Source organism: Symphalangus syndactylus, chromosome 11 (assembly GCF_028878055.3).
Source record: "Symphalangus syndactylus isolate Jambi chromosome 11, NHGRI_mSymSyn1-v2.1_pri, whole genome shotgun sequence".
NCBI classification, from domain to species: domain Eukaryota; kingdom Metazoa; phylum Chordata; class Mammalia; order Primates; family Hylobatidae; genus Symphalangus; species Symphalangus syndactylus.
In genome coordinates this window covers 8,578,725-8,604,785 of record NC_072433.2, presented here as the reverse complement: position 1 = coordinate 8,604,785, position 26,061 = coordinate 8,578,725, and positions in this window count along the sequence as shown.

The window sequence follows — 26,061 nt, the reverse complement described above, 5'->3', positions numbered from 1 at the left end:
ACTGCGCAATCAAAAGTATGGTTTAACTCTGTTAGCTTAACGAACATATCAGAAATAAGTTTCACACAATGCTTCTGTGTAGTTTTTATTTGAATATATTATTTTTCCCAATAGAGGCCTCTTAGCGCTCAGAATGTCCAATTGCAGTTTCTACAGAAAGAGTGTTTCAGAAAGGCTCAATCAAAAGTGAGGTTCAACTCTGTTAGTTGAATGCACAGAACAGAAAGAAGTTTCATACAATGCTTCTCTGTAGTTTATATTTGAACATATTCTTTTTTCCACTATTACCCACTTAGCGCTACGAATGTCCAGTTGCATTTTCTACAGACAGAGTGTTTCAAAACTGCTCAATCAAAAGTATGGTTTAACTCTGTTAGCTGAATGCTCAGATCAGAAAGAAGTTTCACAGAATGCTTCTGTGTAGTTTATATTTGAATATATTCCTTTTTCCACTACTACTCTCTTAGCGCTCCAAATGTCCAGTTGCATTTTCTACAGAAAGAGTGTTCAGATCTGCTCAATCAAAAGTATGGTTTAACTCTGTTAGCTGAATGCACAGATCAGAAAGAAGTTTCACAGAATGATTCTGTGTAGTTTATATTTGGAGACATTCCTTTTTCCACTATTACCCTCTTAGCGCTCCGAATCTCCACTTGCATTTTCTACAGAAAGAGTGTTTCAGAACGGCTCAATCAAAACTAAGGTTCAACGCTTTTAGTTGAACAAACAGAACAGAAAGAAGTTTCACACAATTCTTCTGTGTAGTTTTTATTTGTAGACATTCTTTTTCCCAATATAGGCCTCTTAGCGCTCAGAATGTCCAATTGCAGTTTCTACAGAAAGAGTGTTTCAGAACGGCTCAATCAAAAGTAAGGTTCAACTCTGTTAGTTGAATGCACAGAACAGAAAGAAGTTTCATAAAATGCTTCTGTGTAGTTTATATTTGAACATATTCTTTTTTCCACTATTACCCACTTAGCGCTACGAATGTCCAGTTGCATTTTCTACAGACAGAGTGTTTCAAAACTGCTCAATCAAAAGTATGGTTTAACTCTGTTAGCTGAATGGCAGATCAGAAAGAAGTTTCACAGAATGCTTCTGTGTAGTTTATATTTGAATATATTCCTTTTTCCACTACTACGCTCTTAGCGCTCCAAATGTCCAGTTGCATTTTCTACAGAAAGAGTGTTCAGATCTGCTCAATCAAAAGTATGGTTTAACTCTGTTAGCTGAATGCACAGATCAGAAAGAAGTTTCACCGAATGATTCTGTGTAGTTTATATTTGAAGACATTCCTTTTTCCACTATTACCCACTTAGCGCTCCGAATCTCCACTTGCATTTTCTACAAAAAGAGTGCTTCATAACTGCTCAATCAAAAATATGTTTTATCTCTGTTAACTGAATTTACAGATCAGAAATAAGTTTCACAGAATGCATCTGTGTAGTTTTTATCTGAAGATATTCTTTTTCCCAATGTAGGCCTCTTAGCGCTTAGCATGTCCAATTGCAGTTTCTACAGAAAGAGTGTTTCAGAACGGCTCAATCAAAAGAACGGTTCAACTCTGTTAGTTGAATGCACAGAACAGAAAGAATTTTCACAGAATGCTACTGTGTAGTTTATATTTGAATATATTCCTTTTTCCACTATTAACCTCTCAGCGCTCCGAATGTCCACTTGCATTTTCTACAGAAAGAGTGTTCACAACTGCACAATCAAAAGTATGGTTTAACTCTGTTAGCTTAATGAACATATCAGAAATAAGTTTCACACAATGCTTCTGTGTAGTTTTTATTTGAAGATATTATTTTTCCCAATAGAGGCCTCTTAGCGCTCAGAATGTCCAATTGCAGTTTCTACAGAAAGTGTGTTTCAGAAAGGCTCAATCAAAAGTAAGGTTCAACTCTGTTAGTTGAATGCACAGAACAGAAAGTAGTTTCATACAATGCTTCTGTGTAGTTTATATTTGAACATATTCTTTTTTCCACTATTACCCACTTAGCGCTACGAATGTCCAGTTGCATTTTCTACAGACAGAGTGTTTCAAAACTGCTCAATCAAAAGTATGGTTTAACTCTGTTAGCTGAATGCTCAGATCAGAAAGAAGTTTCACAGAATGCTTCTGTGTAGTTTATATTTGAATATATTCCTTTTTCCACTACTACGCTCTTAGCGCTCCAAATGTCCAGTTGCATTTTCTACAGAAAGAGTGTTCAGATCTGCTCAATCAAAAGTATGGTTTAACTCTGTTAGCTGAATGCACAGATCAGAAATAAGTTTCACCGAATGATTCTGTGTAGTTTATATTTGAAGACATTCCTTTTTCCACTATTACCCTCTTAGCGCTCCGAATCTCCACTTGCATTTTCTACAAAAAGAGTGTTTCATAACTGCTCAATCAAAAATATGTTTTATCTCTGTTAACTGAATTTACAGATCAGAAATAAGTTTCACAGAATGCATCTGTGTAGTTTTTATTTGAAGATATTGTTTTTCCCAATGTAGGCCTCTTAGCGCTTAGCATGTCCAATTGCAGTTTCTACAGAAAGAGTGTTTCAGAACGGCTCAATGAAAAATAAGGTTCAACTCTGTTAGTTGAATGCACAGAACAGAAAGAATTTTCACATAATGCTACTGTGTAGTTTATATTTGAATATATTCCTTTTTCCACTAATACCCTCTTAGCGCTCCGAATGTCCACTTGCATTTTCTACAGAAAGAGTGTTCACAACTGCGCAATCAAAAGTATGGTTTAACTCTGTTAGCTTAACGAACATATCAGAAATAAGTTTCACACAATGCTTCTGTGTAGTTTTTATTTGAATATATTATTTTTCCCAATAGAGGCCTCTTAGCGCTCAGAATGTCCAATTGCAGTTTCTACAGAAAGAGTGTTTCAGAAAGGCTCAATCAAAAGTGAGGTTCAACTCTGTTAGTTGAATGCACAGAACAGAAAGAAGTTTCATACAATGCTTCTCTGTAGTTTATATTTGAACATATTCTTTTTTCCACTATTACCCACTTAGCGCTACGAATGTCCAGTTGCATTTTCTACAGACAGAGTGTTTCAAAACTGCTCAATCAAAAGTATGGTTTAACTCTGTTAGCTGAATGCTCAGATCAGAAAGAAGTTTCACAGAATGCTTCTGTGTAGTTTATATTTGAATATATTCCTTTTTCCACTACTACTCTCTTAGCGCTCCAAATGTCCAGTTGCATTTTCTACAGAAAGAGTGTTCAGATCTGCTCAATCAAAAGTATGGTTTAACTCTGTTAGCTGAATGCACAGATCAGAAAGAAGTTTCACAGAATGATTCTGTGTAGTTTATATTTGGAGACATTCCTTTTTCCACTATTACCCTCTTAGCGCTCCGAATCTCCACTTGCATTTTCTACAGAAAGAGTGTTTCAGAACGGCTCAATCAAAACTAAGGTTCAACGCTTTTAGTTGAACAAACAGAACAGAAAGAAGTTTCACACAATTCTTCTGTGTAGTTTTTATTTGTAGACATTCTTTTTCCCAATATAGGCCTCTTAGCGCTCAGAATGTCCAATTGCAGTTTCTACAGAAAGAGTGTTTCAGAACGGCTCAATCAAAAGTAAGGTTCAACTCTGTTAGTTGAATGCACAGAACAGAAAGAAGTTTCATAAAATGCTTCTGTGTAGTTTATATTTGAACATATTCTTTTTTCCACTATTACCCACTTAGCGCTACGAATGTCCAGTTGCATTTTCTACAGACAGAGTGTTTCAAAACTGCTCAATCAAAAGTATGGTTTAACTCTGTTAGCTGAATGGCAGATCAGAAAGAAGTTTCACAGAATGCTTCTGTGTAGTTTATATTTGAATATATTCCTTTTTCCACTACTACGCTCTTAGCGCTCCAAATGTCCAGTTGCATTTTCTACAGAAAGAGTGTTCAGATCTGCTCAATCAAAAGTATGGTTTAACTCTGTTAGCTGAATGCACAGATCAGAAAGAAGTTTCACCGAATGATTCTGTGTAGTTTATATTTGAAGACATTCCTTTTTCCACTATTACCCACTTAGCGCTCCGAATCTCCACTTGCATTTTCTACAAAAAGAGTGCTTCATAACTGCTCAATCAAAAATATGTTTTATCTCTGTTAACTGAATTTACAGATCAGAAATAAGTTTCACAGAATGCATCTGTGTAGTTTTTATCTGAAGATATTCTTTTTCCCAATGTAGGCCTCTTAGCGCTTAGCATGTCCAATTGCAGTTTCTACAGAAAGAGTGTTTCAGAACGGCTCAATCAAAAGAACGGTTCAACTCTGTTAGTTGAATGCACAGAACAGAAAGAATTTTCACAGAATGCTACTGTGTAGTTTATATTTGAATATATTCCTTTTTCCACTATTAACCTCTCAGCGCTCCGAATGTCCACTTGCATTTTCTACAGAAAGAGTGTTCACAACTGCACAATCAAAAGTATGGTTTAACTCTGTTAGCTTAATGAACATATCAGAAATAAGTTTCACACAATGCTTCTGTGTAGTTTTTATTTGAAGATATTATTTTTCCCAATAGAGGCCTCTTAGCGCTCAGAATGTCCAATTGCAGTTTCTACAGAAAGTGTGTTTCAGAAAGGCTCAATCAAAAGTAAGGTTCAACTCTGTTAGTTGAATGCACAGAACAGAAAGTAGTTTCATACAATGCTTCTGTGTAGTTTATATTTGAACATATTCTTTTTTCCACTATTACCCACTTAGCGCTACGAATGTCCAGTTGCATTTTCTACAGACAGAGTGTTTCAAAACTGCTCAATCAAAAGTATGGTTTAACTCTGTTAGCTGAATGCTCAGATCAGAAAGAAGTTTCACAGAATGCTTCTGTGTAGTTTATATTTGAATATATTCCTTTTTCCACTACTACGCTCTTAGCGCTCCAAATGTCCAGTTGCATTTTCTACAGAAAGAGTGTTCAGATCTGCTCAATCAAAAGTATGGTTTAACTCTGTTAGCTGAATGCACAGATCAGAAATAAGTTTCACCGAATGATTCTGTGTAGTTTATATTTGAAGACATTCCTTTTTCCACTATTACCCTCTTAGCGCTCCGAATCTCCACTTGCATTTTCTACAAAAAGAGTGTTTCATAACTGCTCAATCAAAAATATGTTTTATCTCTGTTAACTGAATTTACAGATCAGAAATAAGTTTCACAGAATGCATCTGTGTAGTTTTTATTTGAAGATATTGTTTTTCCCAATGTAGGCCTCTTAGCGCTTAGCATGTCCAATTGCAGTTTCTACAGAAAGAGTGTTTCAGAACGGCTCAATGAAAAATAAGGTTCAACTCTGTTAGTTGAATGCACAGAACAGAAAGAATTTTCACAGAATGCTACTGTGTAGTTTATATTTGAATATATTCCTTTTTCCACTAATACCCTCTTAGCGCTCCGAATGTCCACTTGCATTTTCTACAGAAAGAGTGTTCACAACTGCGCAATCAAAAGTATGGTTTAACTCTGTTAGCTTAACGAACATATCAGAAATAAGTTTCACACAATGCTTCTGTGTAGTTTTTATTTGAATATATTATTTTTCCCAATAGAGGCCTCTTAGCGCTCAGAATGTCCAATTGCAGTTTCTACAGAAAGAGTGTTTCAGAAAGGCTCAATCAAAAGTGAGGTTCAACTCTGTTAGTTGAATGCACAGAACAGAAAGAAGTTTCATACAATGCTTCTCTGTAGTTTATATTTGAACATATTCTTTTTTCCACTATTACCCACTTAGCGCTACGAATGTCCAGTTGCATTTTCTACAGACAGAGTGTTTCAAAACTGCTCAATCAAAAGTATGGTTTAACTCTGTTAGCTGAATGCTCAGATCAGAAAGAAGTTTCACAGAATGCTTCTGTGTAGTTTATATTTGAATATATTCCTTTTTCCACTACTACTCTCTTAGCGCTCCAAATGTCCAGTTGCATTTTCTACAGAAAGAGTGTTCAGATCTGCTCAATCAAAAGTATGGTTTAACTCTGTTAGCTGAATGCACAGATCAGAAAGAAGTTTCACAGAATGATTCTGTGTAGTTTATATTTGGAGACATTCCTTTTTCCACTATTACCCTCTTAGCGCTCCGAATCTCCACTTGCATTTTCTACAGAAAGAGTGTTTCAGAACGGCTCAATCAAAACTAAGGTTCAACGCTTTTAGTTGAACAAACAGAACAGAAAGAAGTTTCACACAATTCTTCTGTGTAGTTTTTATTTGTAGACATTCTTTTTCCCAATATAGGCCTCTTAGCGCTCAGAATGTCCAATTGCAGTTTCTACAGAAAGAGTGTTTCAGAACGGCTCAATCAAAAGTAAGGTTCAACTCTGTTAGTTGAATGCACAGAACAGAAAGAAGTTTCATAAAATGCTTCTGTGTAGTTTATATTTGAACATATTCTTTTTTCCACTATTACCCACTTAGCGCTACGAATGTCCAGTTGCATTTTCTACAGACAGAGTGTTTCAAAACTGCTCAATCAAAAGTATGGTTTAACTCTGTTAGCTGAATGGCAGATCAGAAAGAAGTTTCACAGAATGCTTCTGTGTAGTTTATATTTGAATATATTCCTTTTTCCACTACTACGCTCTTAGCGCTCCAAATGTCCAGTTGCATTTTCTACAGAAAGAGTGTTCAGATCTGCTCAATCAAAAGTATGGTTTAACTCTGTTAGCTGAATGCACAGATCAGAAAGAAGTTTCACCGAATGATTCTGTGTAGTTTATATTTGAAGACATTCCTTTTTCCACTATTACCCACTTAGCGCTCCGAATCTCCACTTGCATTTTCTACAAAAAGAGTGCTTCATAACTGCTCAATCAAAAATATGTTTTATCTCTGTTAACTGAATTTACAGATCAGAAATAAGTTTCACAGAATGCATCTGTGTAGTTTTTATCTGAAGATATTCTTTTTCCCAATGTAGGCCTCTTAGCGCTTAGCATGTCCAATTGCAGTTTCTACAGAAAGAGTGTTTCAGAACGGCTCAATCAAAAGAACGGTTCAACTCTGTTAGTTGAATGCACAGAACAGAAAGAATTTTCACAGAATGCTACTGTGTAGTTTATATTTGAATATATTCCTTTTTCCACTATTAACCTCTCAGCGCTCCGAATGTCCACTTGCATTTTCTACAGAAAGAGTGTTCACAACTGCACAATCAAAAGTATGGTTTAACTCTGTTAGCTTAATGAACATATCAGAAATAAGTTTCACACAATGCTTCTGTGTAGTTTTTATTTGAAGATATTATTTTTCCCAATAGAGGCCTCTTAGCGCTCAGAATGTCCAATTGCAGTTTCTACAGAAAGTGTGTTTCAGAAAGGCTCAATCAAAAGTAAGGTTCAACTCTGTTAGTTGAATGCACAGAACAGAAAGTAGTTTCATACAATGCTTCTGTGTAGTTTATATTTGAACATATTCTTTTTTCCACTATTACCCACTTAGCGCTACGAATGTCCAGTTGCATTTTCTACAGACAGAGTGTTTCAAAACTGCTCAATCAAAAGTATGGTTTAACTCTGTTAGCTGAATGCTCAGATCAGAAAGAAGTTTCACAGAATGCTTCTGTGTAGTTTATATTTGAATATATTCCTTTTTCCACTACTACGCTCTTAGCGCTCCAAATGTCCAGTTGCATTTTCTACAGAAAGAGTGTTCAGATCTGCTCAATCTAAAGTATGGTTTAACTCTGTTAGCTGAATGCACAGATCAGAAAGAAGTTTCACAGAATGATTCTGTGTAGTTTATATTTGGATACATTCCTTTTTCCACTATTACCCACTTAGCGCTCCGAATCTCCACTTGCATTTTCTACAGAAAGAGTGTTTCAGAACGGCTCAATCAAAACTAAGGTTCAACTCTTTTAGTTGAACAAACAGAACAGAAATAAGTTTCACACAATGCTTCTGTGTAGTTTTTATTTGAAGATATTCTTTTTCCCAATGCAGGCCTCTTAGCGCTTAGCATGTCCAATTGCAGTTTCTACAGAAAGAGTGTTTCAGAACGGCTCAATCAAAAGTAAGGTTCAACTCTGTTAGTTGAATGCACAGAACAGAAAGAATTTTTACAGAATGCTACTGTGTAGTTTATATTTGAATATATTCCTTTTTCCACTATTACCCTCTTAGCGCTCCGAATGTCCACTTGCATTTTCTACAGAAAGAGTGTTCAGAACTGCGCAATCAAAAGTATGGTTTAACTCTGTTAGCTTAATGAACATATCAGAAATAAGTTTCCCACAATGCTTCTGTGTAGTTTTTATTTGAAGATATTATTTTTCCCAATAGAGTCCTCTTAGCGCTCAGAATGTCCAATTGCAGTTTCTACAGAAAGTGTGTTTCAGAAAGGCTCAATCGAAAGTAAGGTTCAACTCTGTTAGTTGAATGCACAGAACAGAAAGAAGTTTCATACAATGCTTCTGTGTAGTTTATATTTGAACATATTCTTTTTTCCACTATTACCCACTTAGCGCTACGAATGTCCAGTTGCATTTTCTACAGACAGAGTGTTTCAAAACTGCTCAATCAAAAGTATGGTTTAACTCTGTTAGCTGAATGCTCAGATCAGAAATAAGTTTCACAGAATGCTTCTGTGTAGTTTATATTTGAATATATTCCTTTTTCCACTACTACCCTCTTAGCGCTCCAAATGTCCAGTTGCATTTTCTACAGAAAGAGTGTTCAGATCTGCTCAATCAAAAGTATGGTTTAACTCTGTTAGCTGAATGCACAGATCAGAAAGAAGTTTCACAGAATGATTCTGTGTAGTTTATATTTGGAGACATTCCTTTTTCCACTATTACCCTCTTAGCGCTCCGAATCTCCACTTGCATTTTCTACAGAAAGAGTGTTTCAGAACGGCTCAATCAAAACTAAGGTTCAACTCTTTTAGTTGAACAAACAGAACAGAAAGAAGTTTCACACAATTCTTCTGTGTAGTTTTTATTTGTAGACATTCTTTTTCCCAATATAGGCCTCTTAGCGCTCAGAATGTCCAATTGCAGTTTCTACAGAAAGAGTGTTTCAGAACGGCTCAATCAAAAGTAAGGTTCAACTCTGTTAGTTGAATGCACAGAACAGAAAGGAATTTCATACAATGCTTCTGTGTAGTTTATATTTGAACATATTCTTTTTTCCACTATTACCCACTTACCGCTACGAATGTCCAGTTGCATTTTCTACAGACAGAGTGTTTCAAAACTGCTCAATAAAAAGTATGGTTTAACTCTGTTAGCTGAATGCTCAGATCAGAAAGAAGTTTCACAGAATGCTTCTGTGTAGTTTATATTTGAATATATTCCTTTTTCCACTAGTACTCTCTTAGCGCTCCAAATGTCCAGTTGCATTTTCTACAGAAAGAGTGTTCAGATCTGCTCAATCAAAAGTATGGTTTAACTCTGTTAGCTGAATGCACAGATCAGAAAGAAGTTTCACAGAATGATTCTGTGTAGTTTATATTTGGAGACATTCCTTTTTCCACTATTACCCTCTTAGCGCTCCAAATCTCCACTTGCATTTTCTACAGAAAGAGAGTTTCAGAACGGCTCAATCAAAACTAAGGTTCAACCCTTTTAGTTGAACAAACAGAACAGAAAGATGTTTCACACAATTCTTCTGTGTAGTTTTTATTTGTAGACATTCTTTTTCCCAATATAGGCCTCTTAGCGCTCCGAATATCCAATTGCAGTTTCTACAGAAAGAGTGTTTCAGAACGGCTCAATCAAAACTAAGGTTCAACTCTTTTAGTTGAACAAACAGAACAGAAAGAAGTTTCACACAATTCTTCTGTGTAGTTTTTATTTGTAGACATTCTTTTTCCCAATATAGGCCTCTTAGCGCTCAGAATGTCCAATTGCAGTTTCTACAGAAAGAGTGTTTCAGAACGGCTCAATCAAAAGTAAGGTTCAACTCTGATAGTTGAATTCACAGAACAGAAAAAAGTTTCATACAATGCTTCTGTGTAGTTTATATTTGAACATATTCTTTTTTCCACTATTACCCACTTAGCGCTACGAATGTCCAGTTGCATTTTCTACAGACAGAGTGTTTCAAAACTGCTCAATAAAAAGTATGGTTTAACTCTGTTAGCTGAATGCTCAGATCAGAAAGGAGTTTCACAGAATGCTTCTGTGTAGTTTATATTTGAATATATTCCTTTTTCCACTACTACGCTCTTAGCGCTCCAAATGTCCAGTTGCATTTTCTACAGAAAGAGTGTTCAGATCTGCTCAATCAAAAGTATGGTTTAACTCTGTTAGCTGAATGCACAGATCAGAAAGAAGTTTCACAGAATGATTCTGTGTAGTTTATATTTGGAGACATTCCTTTTTCCACTATTACCCTCTTAGCGCTCCGAATCTCCACTTGCATTTTCTACAGAAAGAGTGTTTCAGAACGGCTCAATAAAAACTAAGGTTCAACTCTTTTAGTTGAAAAAACAGAACAGAAAGAAGTTTCACACAATTCTTCTGTGTAGTTTTTATTTGTAGACTTTCTTTTTCCCAATATAGGCCTCTTAGCGCTCAGAATGTCCAATTGCAGTTTTTACAGAAAGAGTGTTTCAGATCGGCTCAATCAAAAGTAAGGTTCAACTCTGTTAGTTGAATGCACAGAACAGAAAGAAGTTTCATACAATGCTTCTGTGTAGTTTATATTTGAACATATTCTTTTTTCCACTATTACCCACTTAGCGCTACGAATGTCCAGTTGCATTTTCTACAGACAGAGTGTTTCAAAACTGCTCAATCAAATGTATGGTTTAACTCTGTTAGGTGAATGCTCAGAACAGAAAGAAGTTTCACAGAATGCTTCTGTGTAGTTTATATTTGAATATATTCCTTTTTCCACTACTACGCTCTTAGCGCTCCAAATGTCCAGTTGCATTTTCTACACAAAGAGTGTTCAGATCTGCTCAATCAAAAGTATGGTTTAACTCTGTTAGCTGAATGCACAGATCAGAAAGATGTTTCACCGAATGATTCTGTGTAGTTTATATTTGAAGACATTCCTTTTTCCACTATTACCCTCTTAGCGCTCCGAATCTCCACATGCATTTTCTACAAAAAGAGTGTTTCATATCTGCTCAATCAAAAATATGTTTTATCTCTGTTAACTGAATTTACAGATCAGAAATAAGTTTCACAGAATGCATCTGTGTAGTTTTTATTTGAAGATATTCTTTTTCCCAATGTAGGCCTCTTAGCCCTTAGCATGTCCAATTGCATTTTCTACAGAAAGAGTGTTTCAGAACGGCTCAATTAAAAGTAAGGTTCAACTCTGTTAGTTGAATGCACAGAACAGAAAGAATTTGCACAGAATGCTACTGTGTAGTTTATATTTGAATATATTCCTTTTTCCACTATTACCCTCTTAGCGCTCCGAATGTCCACTTGCATTTTCTACAGAAAGAGTGTTCAGAACTGCACAATCAAAAGTATGGTTTAACTCTGTTAGCTTAATGAACATATCAGAAATAAGTTTCACACAATGCTTCTGTGTAGTTTTTATTTGAAGATATTATTTTTCCCAATATAGGAGTCTTAGCGCTCAGAATGTCCAATTGCAGTTTCTACAGAAAGAGTGTTTCAGAAAGGCTCAATCAAAACTAAGGTTCAACTCTGTTAGTTGAATGCACAGAACAGAAAGAAATTTCATACAATGCTTCTGTGTAGTTTATATTTGAACATATTCTTTTTTCCACTATTACCCACTTGGCGCTACGAATGTCCAGTTGCATTTTCTACAGACAGAGTGTTTCAAAACTGCTCAATCAAAATTATGGTTTAACTCTGTTAGCTGAATGCTCAGATCAGAAAGAAGTTTCACAGAATGCTTCTGTGTAGTTTATATTTGAATATATTCCTTTTTCCACTACTACTCTCTTAGCGCTCCAATTGTCCAGTTGCATTTTCTACAGAAAGAGTGTTCAGATCTGCTCAATCAAAAGTATGGTTTAACTCTGTTAGCTGAATGCACATATCAGAAAGAAGTTTCACAGAATGATTCTGTGTAGTTTATATTTGGAGACATTCCTTTTTCCACTATTACCCTCTTAGCGCTCCGAATCTCCACTTGCATTTTCTACAGAAAGAGTGTTTCAGAACGGCTCAATCAAAACTAAGGTTCAACTCTTTTAGTTGAACAAACAGAACAGAAAGAAGTTTCACACAATTCTTCTGTGTAGTTTTTATTTGTAGACATTCTTTTTCCCAATATAGGCCTCTTAGCGCTCAGAATGTCCAATTGCAGTTTCTACAGAAAGAGTGTTTCAGAACGGCTCAATCAAAAGTAAGGTTCAACTCTGATAGTTGAATGCACAGAACAGAAAGAAGTTTCATACAATGCTTCTGTGTAGTTTATATTTGAACATATTCTTTTTTCCACTATTACCCACTTAGCGCTACGAATGTCCAGTTGCATTTTCTACAGACAGAGTGTTTCAAAACTGCTCAATCAAAAGTATGGTTTAACTCTGTTAGCTGAATGCTCAGATCAGAAAGGAGTTTCACAGAATGCTTCTGTGTAGTTTATATTTGAATATATTCCTTTTTCCACTACTACGCTCTTAGCGCTCCAAATGTCCAGTTGCATTTTCTACAGAAAGAGTGTTCAGATCTGCTCAATCAAAAGTATGGTTTAACTCTGTTAGCTGAATGCACAGATCAGAAAGAAGTTTCACCGAATGATTCCGTGTAGTTTATATTTGAAGACATTCCTTTTTCCACTATTACCTTCTTAGCGCTCCGAATCACCACATGCATTTTCTACAAAAAGAGTGTTTCATAACTGCTCAATCAAAAATATGTTTTATCTCTGTTAACTGAATTTACAGATCAGAAATAAGTTTCACAGAATGCATCTGTGTAGTTTTTATTTGAAGATATTCTTTTTCCCAATGTAGGCCTCTTAGCGCTTAGCATGTCCAATTGCAGTTTCTACAGAAAGAGTGTTTCAGAAAGGCCCAATCAAAAGTAAGGTTCAACACTGTTAGTTGAATGCACAGAACAGAAAGAATTTTCACAGAATGCTACTGTGTAGTTTATATTTGAATATATTCCTTTTTCCACTATTACCTTCTTAGCGCTCCGAATGTCCACTTGCATTTTCTACAGAAAGAGTGTTCAGAACTGCGCAATCAAAAGTATGGTTTAACTCTGTTAGCTTAATGAACATATCAGAAATAAGTTTCACACAATTCTTCTGTGTAGTTTTTATTTGTAGACATTCTTTTTCCCAATATAGGCCTCTTAGCGCTCAGAATGTCCAATTGAAGTTTCTACAGAAAGAGTGTTTCAGAACGGCTCAATCAAAAGTAAGGTTCAACTCTGTTAGTTGAATGCACAGAACAGAAAGAAGTTTCATACAATGCTTCTGTGTAGTTCATATTTGAACATATACTTTTTTCCACTATTACCCACTTAGCGCTACGAATGTCCAGTTGCATTTTCTACAGACAGAGTGTTTCAAAACTGCTCAATCAAAAGTATGGTTTAACTCTGTTAGCTGAATGCTCAGATCAGAAAGAAGTTTCACAGAATGCTTCTGTGTAGTTTATATTTGAATATATTCCTTCTTCCACTACTACGCTCTTAGCGCTCCAAATGTCCAGTAGCATTTTCTACAGAAAGAGTGTTCAGATCTGCTCAATCAAAAGTATGGTTTAACTCTGTTAGCTGAATGCACAGATCAGAAAGAAGTTTCACCGAATGATCCTGTGTAGTTTATATTTGAAGACATTACCTTTTCCACTATTACCCTCTTAGCGCTCCGAATCTCCACTTGCATTTTCTACAAAAAGAGTGTTTCATAACTGCTCTATCAAAAATATGTTTTATCTCTGTTAACTGAATTTACAGATCAGAAATAAGTTTCACAGAATGCATCTGTGTAGTTTTTATTTGAAGATATTCTTTTTCCCAATGTAGGCCTCTTAGCGCTTAGCATGTCCAATTGCAGTTTCTACAGAAAGAGTGTTTCAGAACGGCTCAATCAAAAGTAAGGTTCAACTCTGTTAATTGAATGCACAGAACAGAAAGAATTTTCACAGGATGCTACTGTGTAGTTTATATTTGAATATATTCCTTTTTCCACTATTACCCTCTTAGCGCTCCGAATGTCCACTTGCATTTTCTACAGAAAGAGTGTTCAGAACTGCGCAATCAAAAGTATGGTTTAACTCTGTTAGCTTAATGAACATATCAGAAATAAGTTTCACACAATGCTTCTGTGTAGTTTTTATTTGAAGATATTATTTTTCCCAATAGAGACCTCTTAGCGCTCAGAATGTCCAATTGCAGTTTCTACAGAAAGAGTGTTTCGGAAAGGCTCAGTCAAAAGTAAGGTTCAACTCTGTTAGTTGAATGCACAGAACAGAAAGAAGTTTCATACAATGCTTCTGTGTAGTTTATATTTGAACATATTCTTTTTTCCACTATTACCCACTTAGCGCTACGAATGTCCAGTTGCATTTTCTACAGACAGAATGTTTCAAAACTGCTCAATCAAAAGTATGGTTTAACTCTGTTAGCTGAATGCTCAGATCAGAAAGAAGTTTCACAGAATGCTTCTGTGTAGTTTATATTTGAATATATTCCTTTTTCCACTACTACTCTCTTAGCGCTCCAAATGTCCAGTTGCATTTTCTACAGAAAGAGTGTTCAGATCTGCTCAATCAAAAGTATGGTTTAACTCTGTTAGCTGAATGCACAGATCAGAAAGATGTTTCACAGAATGATTCTGTGTAGTTTATATTTGGAGACATTCCTTTTTCCACTATTACCCTCTTAGCGCTCTGAATCTCCACTTGCATTTTCTACAGAAAGAGTGTTTCAGAACGGCTCAATCAAAACTAAGGTTCAACTCTTTTAGTTGAACAAACAGAACAGAAAGAAGTTTCACACAATTCTTCTGTGTAGTTTTTATTTGTAGACATTCTTTTTCCCAATATAGGCCTCTTAGCGCTCAGAATGTCCAATTGCAGTTTCTACAGAAAGAGTGTTTCAGAACGGCTCAATCAAAAGTAAGGTTCAACTCTGTTAGTTGAATGCACGGAACAGAAAGAAGTTTCATACAATGCTTCTGTGTAGTTCATATTTGAACATATTCTTTTTTCCACTATTACCCACTTAGCGCTACGAATGTCCAGTTGCATTTTCTACAGACAGAGTGTTTCAAAACTGCTCAATCAAAAGTATGGTTTAACTCTGTTAGCTGAATGCTCAGATCAGAAAGAAGTTTCACAGAATGCTTCTGTGTAGTTTATATTTGAATATATTCCTTTTTCCACTACTACGCTCTTAGCGCTCCAAATGTCCAGTTGCATTTTCTACAGAAAGAGTGTTCAGATCTGCTCAATCAAAAGTATGGTTTAACTCTGTTAGCTGAATGCACAGATCAGAAAGAAGTTTCACCGAATGATCCTGTGTAGTTTATATTTGGAGACATTCCTTTTTCCACTATTACCCTCTTAGCGCTCCGAATCTCCACTTGCATTTTCTACAAAAAGAGTGTTTCATAACTGCTCAATCAAAAATATGTTTTATCTCTGTTAACTGAATTTACAGATCAGAAATAAGTTTCACAGAATGCATCTGTGTAATTTTTATTTGAAGATATTCTTTTTCCCAATGTAGGCCTCTTAGCGCTTAGCATGTCCAATTGCAGTTTCTACAGAAAGAGTGTTTCAGAACGGCTCAATCAAAAGTAAGGTTCAACTCTGTTAGTTGAATGCACAGAACAGAAAGAATTTTCACAGGATGCTACTGTGTAGTTTATATTTGAATATATTCCTTTTTCCACTATTACCCTCTTAGCGCTCCGAATGTCCACTTGCATTTTCTACAGAAAGAGTGTTCAGAACTGCGCAATCAAAAGTATGGTTTAACTCTGTTAGCTTAATGAACATATCAGAAATAAGTTTCACACAATGCTTCTGTGTAGTTTTTATTTGAAGATATTATTTTTCCCAATATAGGCCTCTTAGCGCTCAGAATGTCCAATTGCAGTTTCTACAGAAAGAGTGTTTCAGAAAGGCTCAATCAAAAGTAAGGTTCAACTCTGTTAGTTGAATGCACAGAACAGAAAGATGTTTCATACAATGCTTCTGTGTAGTTTATATTTGAACATATTCTTTTTTCCACTATTACCCACTTAGCGCTACGAATGTCCAGTTGCATTTTCTACAGACAGAATGTTTCAAAACTGCTCAATCAAAAGTATGGTTTAACTCTGTTAGCTGAATGCTCAGATCAGAAAGAAGTTTCACAGAATGCTTCTGTGTAGTTTATATTTGAATATATTCCTTTTTCCACTACTACTCTCTTAGCGCTCCAAATGTCCAGTTGCATTTTCTACAGAAAGAGTGTTCAGATCTGCTCAATCAAAAGTATGGTTTAACTCTGTTAGCTGAATGCACAGATCAGAAAGATGTTTCACAGAATGATTCTGTGTAGTTTATATTTGGAGACATTCCTTTTTCCACTATTACCCTCTTAGCGCTCTGAATCTCCACTTGCATTTTCTACAGAAAGAGTGTTTCTGAACGGCTCAATCAAAACTAAGGTTCAACTCTTTTAGTTGAACAAACAGAACAGAAAGAAGTTTCACACAATTCTTCTGTGTAGTTTTTATTTGTAGACATTCTTTTTCCCAATATAGGCCTCTTATCGCTCAGAATGTCCAATTGCAGTTTCTACAGAAAGAGTGTTTCAGAACGGCTCAATCAAAAGTAAGGTTCAACTCTGTTAGTTGAATGCACAGAACAGAAAGAAGTTTCATACAATGCTTCTGTGTAGTTCATATTTGAACATATTCTTTTTTCCACTATTACCCACTTAGCGCTACGAATGTCCAGTTGCATTTTCTACAGACAGAGTGTTTCAAAACTGCTCAATCAAAAGTATGGTTTAACTCTGTTAGCTGAATGCTCAGATCAGAAAGAAGTTTCACAGAATGCTTCTGTGTAGTTTATATTTGAATATATTCCTTTTTCCACTACTACGCTCTTAGCGCTCCAAATGTCCAGTTGCATTTTCTACAGAAAGAGTGTTCATATCTGCTCAATCAAAAGTATGGTTTAACTCTGTTAGCTGAATGCACAGATCAGAAAGAAGTTTCACCGAATGATCCTGTGTAGTTTATATTTGAAGACATTCCTTTTTCCACTATTACCCTCTTAGCGCTCCGAATCTCCACTTGCATTTTCTACAAAAAGAGTGTTTCATAACTGCTCAATCAAAAATATGTTTTATCTCTGTTAACTGAATTTACAGATCAGAAATAAGTTTCACAGAATGCATCTGTGTAGTTTTTATTTGAAGATATTCTTTTTCCCAATGTAGGCCTCTTAGCGCTTAGCATGTCCAATTGCAGTTTCTACAGAAAGAGTGTTTCAGAAAGGCCCAATCAAAAGTGAGGTTCAACACTGTTAGTTGAATGCACAGAACAGAAAGAATTTTCACAGAATGCTACTGTGTAGTTTATATTTGAATATATTCCTTTTTCCACTATTACCCTCTTAGCGCTCCGAATGTCCACTTGCATTTTCTACAGAAAGAGTGTTCAGAACTGCGCAATCAAAAGTATGGTTTAACTCTGTTAGCTTAATGAACATATCAGAAATAAGTTTCACACAATGCTTCTGTGTAGTTTTTATTTGAAGATATTATTTTTCCCAATATAGGCCTCTTAGCGCTCAGAATGTCCAATTGCAGTTTCTACAGAAAGAGTGTTTCAGAAAGGCTCAATCAAAAGTAAGGTTCAACTCTGTTAGTTGAATGCACAGAACAGAAAGATGTTTCATACAATGCTTCTGTGTAGTTTATATTTGAACATATTCTTTTTTCCACTATTACCCACTTAGCGCTACGAATGTCCAGTTGCATTTTCTACAGACAGAGTGTTTCAAAACTGCTCAATCAAAGTATGGTTTAACTCTGTTAGCTGAATGCTCACATCAGAAAGAAGTTTCACAGAATGCTTCTGTGTAGTTTATATTTGAATATATTCCTTTTTCCACTACTACTCTCTTAGCGCTCCAAATGTCCAGTTGCATTTTCTACAGAAAGAGTGTTCAGATCTTCTCAATCAAAAGTATGGTTTAACTCTGTTAGCTGAATGCACAGATCAGAAAGATGTTTCACAGAATGATTCTGTGTAGTTTATATTTGGAGACATTCCTTTTTCCACTATTACCCTCTTAGCGCTCTGAATCTCCACTTGCATTTTCTACAGAAAGAGTGTTTCAGAACGGCTCAATCAAAACTAAGGTTCAACTCTTTTAGTTGAACAAACAGAACAGAAAGAAGTTTCACACAATTCTTCTGTGTAGTTTTTATTTGTAGACATTCTTTTTCCCAATATAGGCCTCTTAGCGCTCAGAATGTCCAATTGCAGTTTCTACAGAAAGAGTGTTTCAGAACGGCTCAATCAAAAGTAAGGTTCAACTCTGTTAGTTGAATGCACGGAACAGAAAGAAGTTTCATACAATGCTTCTGTGTAGTTCATATTTGAACATATTCTTTTTTCCACTATTACCCACTTAGCGCTACGAATGTCCAGTTGCATTTTCTACAGACAGAGTGTTTCAAAACTGCTCAATCAAAAGTATGGTTTAACTCTGTTAGCTGAATGCTCAGATCAGAAAGAAGTTTCACAGAATGCTTCTGTGTAGTTTATATTTGAATATATTCCTTTTTCCACTACTACGCTCTTAGCGCTCCAAATGTCCAGTTGCATTTTCTACAGAAAGAGTGTTCAGATCTGCTCAATCAAAAGTATGGTTTAACTCTGTTAGCTGAATGCACAGATCAGAAAGAAGTTTCACCGAATGATCCTGTGTAGTTTATATTTGGAGACATTCCTTTTTCCACTATTACCCTCTTAGCGCTCCGAATCTCCACTTGCATTTTCTACAAAAAGAGTGTTTCATAACTGCTCAATCAAAAATATGTTTTATCTCTGTTAACTGAATTTACAGATCAGAAATAAGTTTCACAGAATGCATCTGTGTAATTTTTATTTGAAGATATTCTTTTTCCCAATGTAGGCCTCTTAGCGCTTAGCATGTCCAATTGCAGTTTCTACAGAAAGAGTGTTTCAGAACGGCTCAATCAAAAGTAAGGTTCAACTCTGTTAGTTGAATGCACAGAACAGAAAGAATTTTCACAGGATGCTACTGTGTAGTTTATATTTGAATATATTCCTTTTTCCACTATTACCCTCTTAGCGCTCCGAATGTCCACTTGCATTTTCTACAGAAAGAGTGTTCAGAACTGCGCAATCAAAAGTATGGTTTAACTCTGTTAGCTTAATGAACATATCAGAAATAAGTTTCACACAATGCTTCTGTGTAGTTTTTATTTGAAGATATTATTTTTCCCAATATAGGCCTCTTAGCGCTCAGAATGTCCAATTGCAGTTTCTACAGAAAGAGTGTTTCAGAAAGGCTCAATCAAAAGTAAGGTTCAACTCTGTTAGTTGAATGCACAGAACAGAAAGATGTTTCATACAATGCTTCTGTGTAGTTTATATTTGAACATATTCTTTTTTCCACTATTACCCACTTAGCGCTACGAATGTCCAGTTGCATTTTCTACAGACAGAATGTTTCAAAACTGCTCAATCAAAAGTATGGTTTAACTCTGTTAGCTGAATGCTCAGATCAGAAAGAAGTTTCACAGAATGCTTCTGTGTAGTTTATATTTGAATATATTCCTTTTTCCACTACTACTCTCTTAGCGCTCCAAATGTCCAGTTGCATTTTCTACAGAAAGAGTGTTCAGATCTGCTCAATCAAAAGTATGGTTTAACTCTGTTAGCTGAATGCACAGATCAGAAAGATGTTTCACAGAATGATTCTGTGTAGTTTATATTTGGAGACATTCCTTTTTCCACTATTACCCTCTTAGCGCTCTGAATCTCCACTTGCATTTTCTACAGAAAGAGTGTTTCTGAACGGCTCAATCAAAACTAAGGTTCAACTCTTTTAGTTGAACAAACAGAACAGAAAGAAGTTTCACACAATTCTTCTGTGTAGTTTTTATTTGTAGACATTCTTTTTCCCAATATAGGCCTCTTATCGCTCAGAATGTCCAATTGCAGTTTCTACAGAAAGAGTGTTTCAGAACGGCTCAATCAAAAGTAAGGTTCAACTCTGTTAGTTGAATGCACAGAACAGAAAGAAGTTTCATACAATGCTTCTGTGTAGTTCATATTTGAACATATTCTTTTTTCCACTATTACCCACTTAGCGCTACGAATGTCCAGTTGCATTTTCTACAGACAGAGTGTTTCAAAACTGCTCAATCAAAAGTATGGTTTAACTCTGTTAGCTGAATGCTCAGATCAGAAAGAAGTTTCACAGAATGCTTCTGTGTAGTTTATATTTGAATATATTCCTTTTTCCACTACTACGCTCTTAGCGCTCCAAATGTCCAGTTGCATTTTCTACAGAAAGAGTGTTCATATCTGCTCAATCAAAAGTATGGTTTAACTCTGTTAGCTGAATGCACAGATCAGAAAGAAGTTTCACCGAATGATCCTGTGTAGTTTATATTTGAAGACATTCCTTTTTCCACTATTACCCTCTTAGCGCTCCGAATCTCCACTTGCATTTTCTACAAAAAGAGTGTTTCATAACTGCTCAATCAAAAATATGTTTTATCTCTGTTAACTGAATTTACAGATCAGAAATAAGTTTCACAGAATGCATCTGTGTAGTTTTTATTTGAAGATATTCTTTTTCCCAATGTAGGCCTCTTAGCGCTTAGCATGTCCAATTGCAGTTTCTACAGAAAGAGTGTTTCAGAAAGGCCCAATCAAAAGTGAGGTTCAACACTGTTAGTTGAATGCACAGAACAGAAAGAATTTTCACAGAATGCTACTGTGTAGTTTATATTTGAATATATTCCTTTTTCCACTATTACCCTCTTAGCGCTCCGAATGTCCACTTGCATTTTCTACAGAAAGAGTGTTCAGAACTGCGCAATCAAAAGTATGGTTTAACTCTGTTAGCTTAATGAACATATCAGAAATAAGTTTCACACAATGCTTCTGTGTAGTTTTTATTTGAAGATATTATTTTTCCCAATATAGGCCTCTTAGCGCTCAGAATGTCCAATTGCAGTTTCTACAGAAAGAGTGTTTCAGAAAGGCTCAATCAAAAGTAAGGTTCAACTCTGTTAGTTGAATGCACAGAACAGAAAGATGTTTCATACAATGCTTCTGTGTAGTTTATATTTGAACATATTCTTTTTTCCACTATTACCCACTTAGCGCTACGAATGTCCAGTTGCATTTTCTACAGACAGAGTGTTTCAAAACTGCTCAATCAAAGTATGGTTTAACTCTGTTAGCTGAATGCTCAGATCAGAAAGAAGTTTCACAGAATGCTTCTGTGTAGTTTATATTTGAATATATTCCTTTTTCCACTACTACTCTCTTAGCGCTCCAAATGTCCAGTTGCATTTTCTACAGAAAGAGTGTTCAGATCTTCTCAATCAAAAGTATGGTTTAACTCTGTTAGCTGAATGCACAGATCAGAAAGATGTTTCACAGAATGATTCTGTGTAGTTTATATTTGGAGACATTCCTTTTTCCACTATTACCCTCTTAGCGCTCTGAATCTCCACTTGCATTTTCTACAGAAAGAGTGTTTCAGAACGGCTCAATCAAAACTAAGGTTCAACTCTTTTAGTTGAACAAACAGAACAGAAAGAAGTTTCACACAATTCTTCTGTGTAGTTTTTATTTGTAGACATTCTTTTTCCCAATATAGGCCTCTTAGCGCTCAGAATGTCCAATTGCAGTTTCTACAGAAAGAGTGTTTCAGAACGGCTCAATCAAAAGTAAGGTTCAACTCTGTTAGTTGAATGCACAGAACAGAAAGAAGTTTCATACAATGCTTCTGTGTAGTTCATATTTGAACATATTCTTTTTTCCACTATTACCCACTTAGCGCTACGAATGTCCAGTTGCATTTTCTACAGACAGAGTGTTTCCAAACTGCTCAATCAAAAGTATGGTTTAACTCTGTTAGCTGAATGCTCAGATCAGAAAGAAGTTTCACAGAATGCTTCTGTGTAGTTTATATTTGAATATATTCCTTTTTCCACTACTACGCTCTTAGCGCTCCAAATGTCCAGTTGCATTTTCTACAGAAAGAGTGTTCAGATCTGCTCAATCAAAAGTATGGTTTAACTCTGTTAGCTGAATGCACAGATCAGAAAGAAGTTTCACCGAATGATCCTGTGTAGTTTATATTTGAAGACATTCCTTTTTCCACTATTACCCTCTTAGCGCTCCGAATCTCCACTTGCATTTTCTACAAAAAGAGTGTTTCATAACTGCTCAATCAAAAATATGTTTTATCTCTGTTAACTGAATTTACAGATCAGAAATAAGTTTCACAGAATGCATCTGTGTAATTTTTATTTGAAGATATTCTTTTTCCCAATGTAGGCCTCTTAGCGCTTAGCATGTCCAATTGCAGTTTCTACAGAAAGAGTGTTTCAGAACGGCTCAATCAAAAGTAAGGTTCAACTCTGTTAGTTGAATGCACAGAACAGAAAGAATTTTCACAGAATGCTACTGTGTAGTTTATATTTGAATATATTTCTTTTTCCACTATTACCCTCTTAGCGCTCCGAATGTCCACTTGCATTTTCTACAGAAAGAATGTTCAGAACTGCGCAATCAAAAGTATGGTTTAACTCTGTTAGCTGAATGCACAGATCACAAAGAAGTTTCACAGAATGATTCTGTGTAGTTTATATTTGGAGACATTCCTTTTTCCACTATTACCCCCTTAGCGCTCAGAATCTCCACTTGCATTTTCTACAAAAAGAGTGTTTCATAACTGCTCAATCAAAAATATGTTTTATCTCTGTTAACTGAATTTACAGATCAGAAATAAGTTTCACAGAATGCATCTGTGTAGTTTTTATTTGAAGATATTCTTTTTCCCGATGTAGGCCTCTTAGCGCTTAGCATGTCCAATTGCAGTTTCTACAGAAAGAGTGTTTCAGAACGGCTCAATCAAAAGTAAGGTTCAACTCTGTTAGTTGAATGCACAGAACAGAAAGAATTTTCACAGAATGCTACTGTGTAGTTTATATTTGAATATATTCCTTTTTCCACTATTACCCTCTTAGCGCTCCGAATGTCCACTTGCATTTTCTACAGAAAGAGTGTTCAGAACTGCGCAATCAAAAGTATGGTTTAACTCTGTTAGCTTAATGAACATATCAGGAATAAGTTTCACAAAATGCTTCTGTGTAGTTTTTATTTGAAGATATTATTTTTCCCAATAGAGGCCTCTTAGCGCTCAGAATGTCCAATTGCAGTTTCTACAGAAAGAGTGTTTCAGAAAGGCTCAATCAAAAGTAAGGTTCAACTCTGTTAGTTGAATGCACAGAACAGAAAGAAGTTTCATACAATGCTTCTGTGTAGTTTATATTTGAACATATTCTTTTTTCCACTATTACCCACTTAGCGCTACGAATGTCCAGTTGCATTTTCTACAGACAGAGTGTTTAAAAACTGCTCAATCAAAAGTATGGTTTAACTCTGTTAGCTGAATGCTCAGATCAGAAAGAAGTTTCACAGAATGCTTCTGTGTAGTTTATATTTGAATATATTCCTTTTTCCACTACTACTCTCTTAGCGCTCCAAATGTCCAGTTGCATTTTCTACAGAAAGAGTGTTCAGGTCTGCTCAATCAAAAGTATGGTTTAACTCTGTTAGCTGAATGCACAGATCAGAAAGAAGTTTCACAGAATTATTCTGTGTAGTTTATATTTGGAGACATTCCTTTTTCCACTATTACCCTCTTAGCGCTCCGAATCTCCACTTGCATTTCCTACAGAAAGAGTGTCTCAGAACGGCTCAATCAAAACTAAGGTTCAACTCTTTTAGTTGAACAAACAGAACAGAAAGAAGTTTCACACAATTCTTCTGTGTAGTTTTTATTTGTGGACATTCTTTTTCCCAATATAGGCCTCTTAGCGCTCAGAATGTCCAATTGCAGTTTCTACAGAAAGAGTGTTTCAGAACGGCTCAATCAAAAGTAAGGTTCAACTGTGTTAGTTGAATGCACAGAACAGAAAGAAGTTTCATACAATGCTTCTGTGTAGTTTATATTTGAACATATTCTTTTTTCCACTATTACCCACTTAGCGCTACGAATGTCCAGTTGCATTTTCTACAGACAGAGTGTTTCAAAACTGCTCAATCAAAAGTATGGTTTAAATCTGTTAGCTGAATGCTCAGATCAGAAAGAAGTTTCACAGAATGCTTCTGTGTAGTTTATATTTGAGTATATTCCTTTTTCCACTACTACGCTCTTAGCGCTCCAAATGTCCAGTTGCATTTTCTACAGAAAGAGTGTTCAGATCTGCTCAATCAAAAGTATGGTTTAACTCTGTTAGCTGAATGCACAGATCAGAAAGAAGTTTCACCGAATGATTCCGTGTATTTTATATTTGAAGACATTCCTTTTTCCACTATGACCCTCTTAGCGCTCCGAATCTCCACTTGCATTTTCTACAAAAAGAGTGTTTCATAACTGCTCAATCAAAAATATGTTTTATCTCTGTTAACTGAATTTACAGATCAGAAATAAGTTTCACAGAAGGCATCTGTGTAGTTTTAATTTGAAGATATTCTTTTTCCCAATGTAGGCCTCTTAGAGCTTAGCATGTCCAATTGCAGTTTCTACAGAAAGAGTGTTTCAGAACGGCTCAATCAAAAGTAAGGTTCAACTCTGTTAGTTGAATGCACAGAACAGAAAGAATTTTCACAGAATGCTACTGTGTAGTTTATATTTGAATATATTCCTTTTTCCACTATTACCCTCTTAGCGCTCCGAATGTCCACTTGCATTTTCTACAGAAAGAGTGTTCAGAACTGCGCAATCAAAAGTATGGTTTAACTCTGTTAGCTTAATGAACATATCAGAAATAAGTTTCACACAATGCTTCTGTGTAGTTTTTATTTGAAGATATTATTTTTCCCAATATAGGCCTCTTAGCGCTCAGAATGTCCAATTGCAGTTTCTACAGAAAGAGTGTTTCAGAAAGGCTCAATCAAAAGTAAGGTTCAACTCTGTTAGTTGAATGCACAGAACAGAAAGATGTTTCATACAATGCTTCTGTGTAGTTTATATTTGAACATATTCTTTTTTCCACTATTACCCACTTAGCGCTACGAATGTCCAGTTGCATTTTCTACAGACAGAGTGTTTCAAAACTGCTCAATCAAAAGTATGGTTTAACTCTGTTAGCTGAATGCTCAGATCAGAAAGAAGTTTCACAGAATGCTTCTGTGTAGTTTATATTTGAATATATTCCTTTTTCCACTACTACTCTCTTAGCGCTCCAAATGTCCTGTTGCATTTTCTACAGAAAGAGTGTTCAGATCTTCTCAATCAAAAGTATGGTTTAACTCTGTTAGCTGAATGCACAGATCAGAAAGATGTTTCACAGAATGATTCTGTGTAGTTTATATTTGGAGACATTCCTTTTTCCACTATTACCCTCTTAGCGCTCTGAATCTCCACTTGCATTTTCTACAGAAAGAGTGTTTCAGAACGGCTCAATCAAAACTAAGGTTCAACTCTTTTAGTTGAACAAACAGAACAGAAAGAATTTTCACACAATTCTTCTGTGTAGTTTTTATTTGTAGACATTCTTTTTCCCAATATAGGCCTCTTAGCGCTCAGAATGTCCAATTGCAGTTTCTACAGAAAGAGTGTTTCAGAACGGCTCAATCAAAAGTAAGGTTCAACTCTGTTAGTTGAATGCACAGAACAGAAAGAAGTTTCATACAATGCTTCTGTGTAGTTCATATTTGAACATATTCTTTTTTCCACTATTACCCACTTAGCGCTACGAATGTCCAGTTGCATTTTCTACAGACAGAGTGTTTCAAAACTGCTCAATCAAAAGTATGGTTTAACTCTGTTAGCTGAATGCTCAGATCAGAAAGAAGTTTCACAGAATGCTTCTGTGTAGTTTATATTTGAATATATTCCTTTTTCCACTACTACGC